Genomic DNA, 12922 nt, shown 5'->3' on the forward strand with positions numbered 1-12922 from the left:
CTCCTTCTTCATTACCGTACTCTCAGTGTCTGGTACCTGATATATAATAGATGCCCAATATCCATTCTTAATCAATGGATTTAATTAGGTAATATTAGTAGACAATCTGATGAATTTTTTAGGATAAATAGCTTGAAGTCGACTTGCTGAGTCAAAACATATGCATACTTATAATTTTTCTTTATTCATATTGGCATTTTCTTTCCAGAAAAAATGTGTTAATTTTTGCTCAAACTAGCAAAATACAGTGTGATGCTTTTTATTTATTTATTTTTTTATTATTTTTTTTAGTGTGATGCTTTTTAATTTGAATTCTGCTATATTGAGTTATATTATTCTAGCATGGACTTTGTAAATATACCTTTTGCAGGGTGACCTATTATTCCAAAGTGACTGCTCCACTGATGGCTAAACCCTCTCTACAAAATTTTCTCCTTTGGGGATCTATTGTAAAGAATATAACCTTGCCCATAAAGAGCTATGGCCTTTGCCCTAGGTTTCTGAGAGGTAATCTCTAAGCCCTTAGAAATGTCATGGCTGGTAGATGTTTTTGGTCCAGCTGACATTTTTGGTCCAGCTAGATAATAAAATGTGATTTAGGACAGGACCTTTGAATCATGCAATAGCAGCCCAATCTCCTAAAGAGCTGGAAACTGAGATCAGACTTGGAGACTGTTAATTATGCCTATGGGATATAGTGTCAATAAAAGTTTTGGACGCTGATGCTTGAGTAAGCTTCCATGGTTGGCAATACTCCATGTATTTTGTCACACAGTATTGCCGGGAGGAGTAAATACTGTCCTTGACTCCATGTGGACAGGACAACTGGATGCTCCATGTTTAGAATTCTCCTAGACTATGTCACATGCATTTCTTTGCATGGCTGGTTTTAATTTTATCCTTTCTCTCTAATAAATCACAACTGTGAGTAAGATAGCTCTCAGTGAATCCTTTTAGTGAGTTCTTGAAACTGAGGATGGTTTGGGGAAGCCCCTGAACTTGCAGTTGGTGTTAGAAGTAAAGCTAGTTTTATGATCCGTTCCCTAATCTTGCCGAGTTGGCTACTCTTGCAGTGGGTGCCCAAAGTGCAGTTCAATAGAAAATCCCTGACTCACTGAAACATGTGGTTCAGGAAGACGAAGAATGACAGGAGAGGAGATCCTGAACTTTTAATATCTAGCCTTGGCCCTATGTGCTTTATCTTTGGGCAGATTTTAATCTCCAGGCTTTAGTTCTATGAAATTATTAACTGGTGAGCATAACAACTTTCAGTGATTCTGTGAATCCTTCTAATGAATGATCAAACCAAAGGGTGGTTTTCAGAATCTTCTAACTTCACAGGTAGAGTCAGAAGTAAGGACAGTCTCATGGACTATGCACACTTTTAACTTTGCAGGGTCTCTGTGACTTCTCATTCTCCTTTGTCACCTATTAGTCCTGGGGCCATGTATTCTATCATTAACCCTTAGAATTTCTCTGTACTGAGCCCAAAGCTTTGTAAAACAGTGTCTCTGTTAAAACCTCAAATTATCCTATGTTATAGATACATTTTTCTTCTGCTGAGATTCTAACAGCTATAATATCTTTCATATCCTTCATTTTTTATGTAATGTCTATGATTAGGAATTAATTTTGGTATATGTGCCATAGGTACATTATTTATTATATTTTATAAAAAGCGAAGTGCTTTCTGCAATGTTAAAAAACACTCTAGTTTGGTCTTGTACTCCAATATTCCCTTTGCTTATATTCAAACACATGCAAGAATATACACATGATGTGTGAATATGTGCATATCCTTCAAAATCCATGTACGTGCAGCTCTGGACATGCTTTCATACTTAATTTCAGGGCTTTTATTACCATATATGTTGTGATTTTAATTCCAGTTTCCAAACTTTTACAATGCATGGCTTTCCTCATTCATAGTAATTTGAAAATACCTTATAAATTCATAAAAATTTATTTACCTTGATGACTACATATAATCATATATACATATATATATGATTAAAAACAATGAGTATTTGAAGAGAACTGACAGTTGATACCATGTAAACTCTCCAACCAAAACAAGTACAAATTACATTTTTTTTCAGATTTATTCATACTTTTCAATGATGTTTAGCATAATTCTTCATAGAAGGCTTAAATACTTGCTCCTAAAGTAATTTCTACACATTTATATTTCGACTGATTTTTTAAAGATTGTATTTATTTATTTTAGAGAGACAGAGAGAGAGTAAGCATGAGTGAGGAGAGAGGGAGAGGGAGAGAAGCTCCAGCAGACTCCTTGCTCTGCATGGAACCCGACCCAGGGTTCTATCCCAGGACCCTGAGATCATGACCTGAGCCCAAACTAAGAGTCCATCGCCCAAACAACTGAACCACCCAGGTGCCCCATGATTGATTTTTTTGGTGGATAATTATTCAAAAACATTTCTGGGATATAGAATATATTTTTCTGCATATCTGTGTCCAAATATTTAGCTATATCATTGTTATAATGGTTTGCAACTTGTTCTTTGAGATTTAATAGTATTTACATAAAGAAAAAATTTATCTTTTCCTTTTCCCTAGAACTACTTTTGCCTATTTACACTGTACTGATACAGCTTCCAGAACACTAAGTCATCATGATATTTGTTGGCATCCTTGTCTTATCCTGGTTTTAAAAGAAAGCCTTGTGTTTCAACATTATCATGTTTATCATTGATTTAAAATAAATATTTTACATCGTTAAAGAACTACCTAAAAGACTTTACAAAAGAAATGAATTTTGTAAAAATCTCTTTTAGTATTTACTGAGATAATCCTGTGAATCTGCTCCTTTGATTTATTTATAGGGTACATTATACTCAGAGACAGTAATGACATTAAAGAAACTTGATATTTATGGAGTGCTTCAGATGAGCTAGACACTGGGTTAAGTGCTGGTTTACTAATGTTAAATCATTTTGGCATTTCTGGAACAATGTTAATTGTTTGTATTCTATTTTAATATCAGCCTATGCTACATACTTATTTTATTTAGGATTATTTTCATTCTATACTTAGTGGAGATTTAGATATTGAATTGTTGTCTCAAAAGTAATTTAAAAACTAGAAAAAATATTCTGTAATATATTGGCCCTAAAATAGTTTTTTACATGTTCTCTGTAGCCTTATTACTCTGTCTTTCCCACTGGCTGCCTTCATTTGTAACATGCTTATTTTTATTTCACCTGCCTAAGTTATATTTAACTGAAAAAACAAGTTGTGCATAGGAGTCCAATGTGGCAAGCATGCCTGGGAGGTGTCAGCATGGAGATTAAGAGTCCTTCTGGAGAAGAATTTCTAAGGAAAAATCAGGCTCACCCAGTCTAACTATCTGCCTATCAGTTTGTCCATATACAAAATATAGGACTTTTATATTTAAAAGATTAGGGGCACCTGAGTGGCTCAGTTGATTGTGTCTGCCTTCGGCTCAGGTCATGATCTCAGGATCCTGGGATCCAGCCCTGTGACCAGCTTCCCGCTCAGCTGGGAGTCTGCTTCTCCCTCTTCCTCTGCCCCTCTCCCCTGCTCATGCTCTCTTTCTCTCTCTCTCAAATACATAAATGAAATATATTTTTTAAAGGGTTAAAAAAAAAAACCTACACAAGAGTTGGGTGTTTTGTTTTGTTTTGTTTTACCTCCACAAATGTTCCTGACTTCCATATGTGACCACGCAGGTGACTGTCAGCAGTGGTGCCAGCAGTGGTGATGCATCTTCAGTGTAGACATGTGCCCTCTGGACAGGGGTACTGCACTTCACCTTGAACACTAACTGTCCTATTGGGAATGGTGATGCCTTTAATGGGCATTGGTAGTACCTCTGTCATATGTTTCTTTAGCAGACAATGAAGAATTCGTGAGCATAAATAATCTGAATAAATAAGGAAGAACTGGTGATAATCAAAATAATGAGTTTGCATGATACCATCAGAGGGACCTTAATGATTTTCTGAAATATTTGAGAAGATAGGAAGAGATACAGTCACATGCATGCTCTTGGATAGCTGTAATGCTTCATTTAATATCCTTGGGCTTCTGTATTCAGAGGAAAGCAGGTTGTAGGTCGAAAATTCTGAGCTTTTTGGTTTTTTTTTCTGACAAAAGACCAAAAAGAGATTACTTTAATTGTAAGAACATTGGATTATATTGGTGAACATTTTAAATTGTTTTTAGAGCAGGATAACTACACAATACAGGCACACATGCGTGTATGTACACACACTTGCACGGGCTAGAATTTTCAAATATTTATACTATTTAGGTTAAAGAGCGATGATAATACAAAATATCATGTTGGAGGTCCATTAAAAAGCTGCTGTTCCTCTATTTTTAATGATATTTAGAAGTAAATATAGTAAGGAAGGAATTTAAAGAAGATTGAATGTAATGAATATAGGACTCCCTTGGGCATTTTTATGTAATCCCAGTTCTAGAGAAAGGGCACAAATAACACAAAGTTCTCTCTCTGACTTTTAAAAAGTAAAAAATCTTAGTGACTCATTTGGCTAATATATAGGAGCTAAACCTCTGAAATTATCTGATGCAATGATTTGAAAAGGTTTAACAATGAGTTTGGATATGGTGAGAATGGCGATTTTTTGAATTAAGTAGATACCAATAGGTGATAGATAGATGATAGATAGATAGATGATAGATAGATAGATAGATAGATAGATAGATAGATAGATAGATGATAGATAGATATAGATAGATAGATAGATGATAGATAGATAGATGATAGATAATAGATGATAGATAATAGACAGACAGTAGCAATAAATATAAAGTCATGCAGTGTTTGGTACTTTCAATGCAGCATGAGAATCTGAAATACTGAAAACGATCAACATAGCCAAGTAGTAACTGCTTGAACATTTTTAAATCCAAAGTACAGAAGCAAACACTGGAAAACAAGCTTCAGAGTGTTTTGCAAACACACAGAATGGGCAATTTGGAAACTTGGGATATCACTCCTTTTCTAAGAACTGAGAGGACAGGATCTTGGCCCTGATATCGTAGGGTTCATGCTGTCACTAACTGTGGGATGTGGGGCAGATGAATTAACCTCTGAAACCTCAGTTTTTTAATCTGATCAATGGAGAGGATAAGCTTAGGATTTTTGTAAGAATTAAGTCAGATAGTATGAGGAAGGTCCGTAGACAAAAGACGTGAAATATAACAAACAACAAAGCACAGCTAATGAAACAAACAAACAAACAAAAATAAATGAGACGCCCTGCTTTTCAACTCCTCTGGATATAGATCATTTGTTCTATAAAATTAAGAGATCAAACTAAAGCCACTACAATAGTAACCGCAGTTCCTTCTAACTATTAATATACTAACTTTTTTTTTTTTTTGTAAAAAAAAAAAATATATATTGTGGGATCCCTGGGTGGCTCAGCGGTTTAGTGCCTGCCTTCAACCCAGGGTGTGACCCTGGAGTCCCCAGATCGAGTTCCACGTCGGGCTCCCTGCATGGAGCCTGCTTCTGCCTCTGCGTATGTCTCTGCCTCTCTCTCTCTCATTCTGTGTCTCTCATGAATAAATAAATACAGTCTTTAAAAAAATATATTGTCAAAAGGCTATTGTGTTAAAAAAAAAAAAAAGAAAAAAAAAACTTCTGTGTGTATGTGTATAGATTCCCCTGTGTGTCTTTCCAATAAGCAAAGGACGATAAGAAAGGGTACTTGGCTTTTAGAAAGAAATCTGTAGGAAATGTGCTGAGCAAATATTGTTTGCTCTATTGATTCACAGATACTACTGTTTGTAATTGTGGTAGGGCTTATTTTCACTCTGCTATTGTAAGTTAAATTTTATAAATGAAAGCTGGGCCAGAAAAAAACAGAATGTGTTAATGATGTCTGTGGCATAAAGATTTTATTGTTTTACTTTTGTTTACAAATAAACCGAGAAGATATATGATAAAATCTTTCAGTTGTGAAAGGATCTTAGCAACTTTTTGCAACCCGAATGCCTGTTTCATAATTTGCTGTTTAAAATGTCTTTGCGAATATTTCTTACCCTATAATGGCCAGGTTATTAAGAAGTAATGAATGCTTTAAACAGTGGCATGCCTAAGTAGATTATAAAGGCAAGAACAGCATTGTCTATTAGCAAATAGAGGGAGAAAATTTTCAAAAGAAGGCTTTGTTGCTGGAATGAGGCTTGCTAAAATCCACGGCTCAGGAAATGTATAGTTTTGTAATTTTTTTTTTTATAGTTAGCAGCTTTATCTTGGGATTTCTGAAAAATGATACATATTAAGTGTAAGCTGGGATTTTCGATATCCAATTAACTTTGAATACAAGTTGGCCCATTAAAAACAGAGCCCATTTAGCCCAGCTTTAAATATATCCTATTCTTGTAGTATAAAGTTAAAGAATTCTGCTGTTTCTTAGTCAAAGATGACACTCATTTGACAGTGTTATTATCTGTACATGAATGTGGCTATTAAGTCTGAATCATCTCAAACTTTTCAACTGATTATACGTAGAATATTCTCTGTGGCTCTTCTATTAGAGATGCATATATTGAGAGATTCTGAAAAAATACACAGAAATAAATTATTTTCCCTACGACCTGCCTGGTGCTCAAGCAGAAAAAGAACCATCCATTTCAATTCAGCTCTGTTCAATTCAATTCCGTTTGATTCGATTTGATTCTATTCAAATTGACAATGTATTCAACAAAGATTTCCATAGAGATGCAAAAGAGGAATGAAACTCTCTTGGCTTTTCCAGAGTTCCAATGAAACCCCACTATGATGAAGAGATGGAGTTTACTTCCAGTCTGACACAATTTGGGAAGACGTCTCAGAATGGATGGCATATAAACTGTGGTGTGAAGAAAGAGTATGCTGACAAAGACAAACAAATATGGCAGACCAATGATTGGTGGCAAATAATCAATTAAAGTCCTGATTCTAGATCAAGCTGAGCAGTGGAGAGGTGGAACTGAGGCCTGCGCATAGGGAAAAGAGAAGTGGGCCCAAGGAATCAAAATGTACAAGAAAGACCCTAATATTGATGGGTGAAGCTGCTGATAAGTAACTACACTCAATTCCGGAGACCATCACGAGCAGAAGAGGGATGTGAAATGTTTGTGCTCAAGAAACTAGTGGTGGAGACATAGCCATGACGAAGCAGAGGAGTCTACAGGACGGGAATTGAGCTTTAAACCACTGGCACAGGTCTGGGCTAGAGGACTTCAGTGGACTGGGATTGACCCTTGGCAGCCTTGCACATCCCAGCTCTATAGACTTCCTTTGCTTCCATGAATTCATTGGTGCCGCTGCCCCATCACGCAAAACCTATAGTCAACCAGTCTTTCTGATACCAACGTTTTCACCTCCACCATATTGCTCTCGTCATTACTACCTCACTTAATGCGCAATTACATATCGGGTGTTCAATTAATATGTTTGATTAAGTAATTTAAATCATTCTTCTTAAAATGTCTCGGCATCTACAGCCTGTGCTGTATAATTTTGAAGGCATTTTTAGTGTTTTGTATGCACTTGTGTTACATCTCAGAAAGTTATACAAATTTAAGGTGGTGCCATGGACTGAACTGTGTCTCCCCTCCAAATTCATATGTTGAAGCCCTATTCCCCAGTGTAATAGTGTTTGGAGATAGGACCTTTGGAAGGTATTTAGATTTATTTATTCTTAAAGATTTTATTTATTTATTCATAAGAGACACAGAGAGACAGAGAGGCAGAGACATACACAGAGGGAGAAGCAGGCTCCCTATGGGGAGCCCATTGTGGGACTCAACCCACTGAGCCACCCAGGTGTCCCTGGTATTTAGATTTAGATGAGGCCATGAAGCCATGGGGTTCTCATTAAGGTATTAGTTTCTTTACAAGAGGAGACTAGAGATCCATCTCTCTCTCTCTCTCTCTCTCTCTCTCTCTCTCTCTCTCTCTCAATCACTCACTGTCATATAAGACTATAGAAAGAACATGCAGTCTTCTGCAATCCAGCAAGAAGGCTGTCACTGGGGGATGACCATGTTAACACCCTGATCTTAGGCTGCTCAGACTGTAGAACTGTGGAAAATAAATGTCTGTTGTTTAAGGCACACAGTTCACAGTATTTTGTTATAGCAGTCTAAGCTAAGACAGGCGTGATATCCTAACTCTTCTAATGGTTCTCTCCTATACATCCCAGGTATATATTCTAATTCTATAGAATTATTCTAATTCTATTCTAACTCTTTAGAAATGACTTTAGTCAAGATCATACACAGTTACGGGCACCTGGGTGGCTCAGTCGGTTAAGTGTTAGCCTTCAGCTCAGGTCATGATCCCAGAGTTCTGGAATCAAGCCCCACATCAGGGTCTCTGCTCAGCAGGGAGTCTGCTTCTCCCTCTACCTCTGCCCCTGCCCTCATTTGTGTTTTCTTTCTTTCTCTCTCTCACACACACACTTGCTCTTTCTCTCTCAAATAAATAAATAAAATGTAAAAAAAAAAAAAAAAAAAAAGATCAGAGGAGCCTGGGTGGCTCAGGATGATTGGGTGTCTGCCTTTGGCTCAGATCATCATCCCAGGGTCCTGGGATTGAGCCTCATATCAGGCTCCCTACTCAGCGGAGAGTCTGCTCCTTCCTCTCCCCCTGTGATCTCTGTTGCCTTCACTCTCACTCCCACTCTCAAAAAAATAAATAAAATATATTTTTTTAAAAGATCAAACACAGTTATGAGTCTCACTTCCTTGTGACATAGAAAAGATGGAATGGGCCACTTTAAGTTTCTCCATCTTAGACCTACTGCATATTGAGTTCTTTGCCCAAAGTAATTTATTCCTTTGGATAGGAATTTAGACCTGCCAAAATATGGGATTCCTAGAATCTTAATGTCCTTTGAGCTCTCAGTGGCATAAGTGTTACCTGTCCTCTAGTTAGTGTCACATTTCTAATCACTCATCATTTTCATTTGCAGGCACCTATAGTTTTGAAGAGCCTAATAATATGTGTATGCTTCCTTGGATTCCCATCTTTACCTCATTGGGCCCCAAATGTTGCAGTACATTGGAATCAATTGGGGGTGTTTAATAAGTATTGGGATGCCTGGCTCCCAATCCCAGACATTCAGATTTAGATGGCATGGAGTTTAATTTGAGCACTGGAGCTCTTAAAGGGTCCTCATGTGATTCTAATGAGCACCAATGCTTGGACTCCAATGCCTTTAGTTCAGGCTAGGCCTCTACAACCCAGCCATATCACTAGACCATAGCCAAAGGAAAGAGGTTTCTTCAAAGGATTGTAGTTGTATGTTCTGAGCATGTGCATGTTTTATTCTTAGGATAAATTACTTCATGTTTTCAAAATTCACAACCTAATTTGAATACTATTGGGTATTTAGATAATAATAAGCAGCAGAGGATATGCCCATCTATACATTAATGCTCTCTCTTCCGTAAAATGTTTACTTAACAACCATCTCTTTCATCTCTCACTGAATCCTATATAGTCTTGCTCAGGTGGGAACGTAGGTCATCTCTCTGAGTCACCAGAGCTCGATGCAGCACTCACAATTAATAGCACCAAGTACACTGAAGGAGATACATCTTTCTGCTTAACAAAGAGTTCCTGCTGCTATATACATGTGTTTGTCTAAATATTTTTCAACACAAAGTCATCTCTAGCAATGAAACTCCAGCTGATATCTAGCACCTTCACAACAACCACCCCTGGATTTTTTTGATGGTTTTTAATTTGTACAGCTACATTAGTTAAAAGTGAAGTGAAGAGGGATTATTATTATTATTATTATTATTATTATTATTATTATATTTCTAATCCTGAAAACTATTTTTTGGTCCTCTTTTATTGGATTGAAACATCTGTTGCTGAAAAGTCTGTGTAAGAGTACCAAAAATATTAAGTATTATCAAGAAACTGATGTTCAACAGTTTGTGTGCACAGATACCACCCTTTAGGAGTATTTTTGTACCGCATCTCTCCACATGCCTGCAAACTAAAGGCTATAGTTGACTTCAAATATCTGTCACCTACACCGTTAAGATGGCAGTGTGCCCAAATATAAAACAACATTCATGTACTCTTGTTTTCCGTGGATTTGGTTAAGAAAAAAAATTAGGTTTTTTTTACTTCTCCCATTATTCTGAACTTCAAGTGGCTTGAGCTGTGTTTATCAGAGACTGACCCAACCAGCAAATGGAAGATTAAATTTCATCGGGGGGTAAAACAAATTATAAATAAGGGCAATTATTTTATTGGAAAATATACCAAGGATATAATACGGATATGGCATAATTTCTTTCTTCAGAGACTTTTGTGAATTAAATAAAATATTCTTCACTCTCCCACTCTGATTTCTATTTGAGGAGCTCTAACATACAAAACAAAAAGGTAGCAAAATTATGTGGCAGGTGGAGAGATAGTACTTTTATAGATTTTTTTTTTTTTTTGTGCTGGCTTTCCCTGTTGTCCCAGAGACTTCAAGATATCTTGCTCCTTCAATTTGAGTTATAACAATTTCTAATACAGTGTTCATGACATTTTGCAAAAGATTGCACTTTGCTGTCTTTCCACAATTCCAACAGGAATTGTCTTTATATTGCTTCAGCTGCTGATTCTCCATTGTTAGAGTCTGCTCTCGTCTCTCGCTTTGACTTAGCCTCTTCCTCTCCTAGACTTAGGCATGCTCCCATAGCACTAAATTCAATTCCCTGAAATAGGTGGCATTCAACATTCGATGGGTGTGTAGCAGGCCGGTTTTTGGTGCCCATGATCTTTGCCCCTTAGTGCTAAGCCTGTGAATATGTTATGTGACATGAAAAGGGAATTTTCAGATATGAGTATATAGACATTAGGATTTTTAAATTATCCTGGACTTTCTAGTTGGACCCAGTCTAATTGTATGAACTTTTAAAAACAGAGACATTTCTCTGGAGTCAGACATGCAGCAAAAGAGAAATCAGAGTCAAAAATGAGGAAGACTAATTTGATGATAGAGGAGGCAGCAGGATGGGAAATGTAGGTTCCTAAGGAACAAAGGGGTCTCCCACCTGACAAACAGCAAGACAGTAGGGACTTTAGCTGTACAACCACAAGAAACCATTTTGTTAACAACCTGGGTTGGCTTGAAAGTGGAATCTCACAGAGGGCCTCCAGATTAGAGCTCAGGCCAGCTAACATCTTGATCTGGCCCAGTCAAGCCCACCTGGACTTCCAACATACAATTTTTTTTTTAAATAAATGTGTGTTGTTTTAAGCTGTCGAAGTTGTGCTAACTTGTCAAAGCGGAAATGGAAAATTAACATTGAGTGAGATGTAACTTAATGTACATTCCAGTATATGGGACATCTTACACTTAGGATCTTGTAATAATTCAATACATCTCTCCTATTCTACAGTGCCTGCTTTTGTAATTACAAATGCTTCCTTGGAAAATTATTGTATTATTATTGTGCTTTAATGTCAGTGCCTCTTTACTGGGTGAGACTCAGATACAAGACTTTCATGTGACTTCTATGGTCAGAATCCTTCTGTTTTTATGAGTAAGAAAGGCCTCTTGCTGATCTATGTGAAACAGAAAGGAAAATTGATGCGGTGCCACATAGTGGAAAATCAAGATAGATCAATAGCCATGGAAGCAGAGAGAAGGTCCTAGGTGACATAGTTTGAGTTGATGGAGTAAGCCACACCAACATCTAGATGTTTTGGCCATATACACCAAAGACTGGTCTTTTATTTTCAAGATCATTTGCATGAGCTTTGTGTCACATACAACACAAAGTTTTAACTGATATATAAATTTCCCGAAATTTTGTGTTTAAATTGTACTAACTAAACTTCAAGCACTTAATCACTAAATCATGTTTACACTAAGTATTACTGTAGCCCCCAGGTATGCTACATTGATTATATCTTTTCTGGTAGATCATAAATGCCTTGAAGTCAGAAACCATAATGTACATCATGAATACTATTAAGACTGGACTTGTGTTGACTAAATATTTGGGAATTATTAGATAAAGAACTAAGATAAAGTCATAATTTAGAGATTGTTTTCCTCCCATGAATACCTCAAGTGCTTTACAAACAATTACTTTTAGTTTCAGTATTAGACAGAAAATATGATCTAACATTCCTACAAATTTCACGATACAGATGGAAGTAAAGGTAAGGTATATCTTACCTTTTGTGAGTTTTAATCCACTATTGGTTTGTGTTTAATGTTAAAGTTGATGAATAAAACACTACGTGGTTAGTGGAAGATATTTTCTATATCAAACAAAACATCAGCATATGAGTCCTCATGACTAATTTAATGGAATCATATGTATCTGGATACCTGATTAATTTGGGGTGAGGGGGTCCATTTTAAGGCATGCTTGCTGAATCCCACCTTTAAAAGAATAGGCCAGTGCTACTATTCACTTGAATTCAGGGGCCAGAAATGTTTACACAAAAATTAATTGAGGAATATACTTAGATATTTTAACTTACACAGAAAATTAAAGAACCTATGTCCATTTTTATACATGCATTTTGAAGTCATATCATTCTCATGAAAATAAAGATGATTAACTCTTTGCAGCGTATTGAGTTTGAGGAAAACTATCGGGCCTATTTTTATATACTGCCATTTAAATCACTACTTTAGCTGTTGCTTGGTTTTAGGGAACAAGGGTATCTAATATATATGTTGATCTCATGGATTTGGTAAAGATACATCAATACCTATTTATTGAAATGCTCAGAGCCATACTACAATTTCACATACACTTGTATTGATTCTTGAGGAGGTTCCCAGGGAATATTTTGGATGCTCATTCACTAACAACAAGGTTTAAGCAATCAGAGAAAAGTATCAGGAGGTAAATTGTGAAGTGTTAGGTATCCTATCTTTGC

Source organism: Canis lupus, chromosome 18, assembly GCF_011100685.1.
Source record: "Canis lupus familiaris isolate Mischka breed German Shepherd chromosome 18, alternate assembly UU_Cfam_GSD_1.0, whole genome shotgun sequence".
NCBI classification, from domain to species: Eukaryota; Metazoa; Chordata; class Mammalia; order Carnivora; family Canidae; genus Canis; species Canis lupus.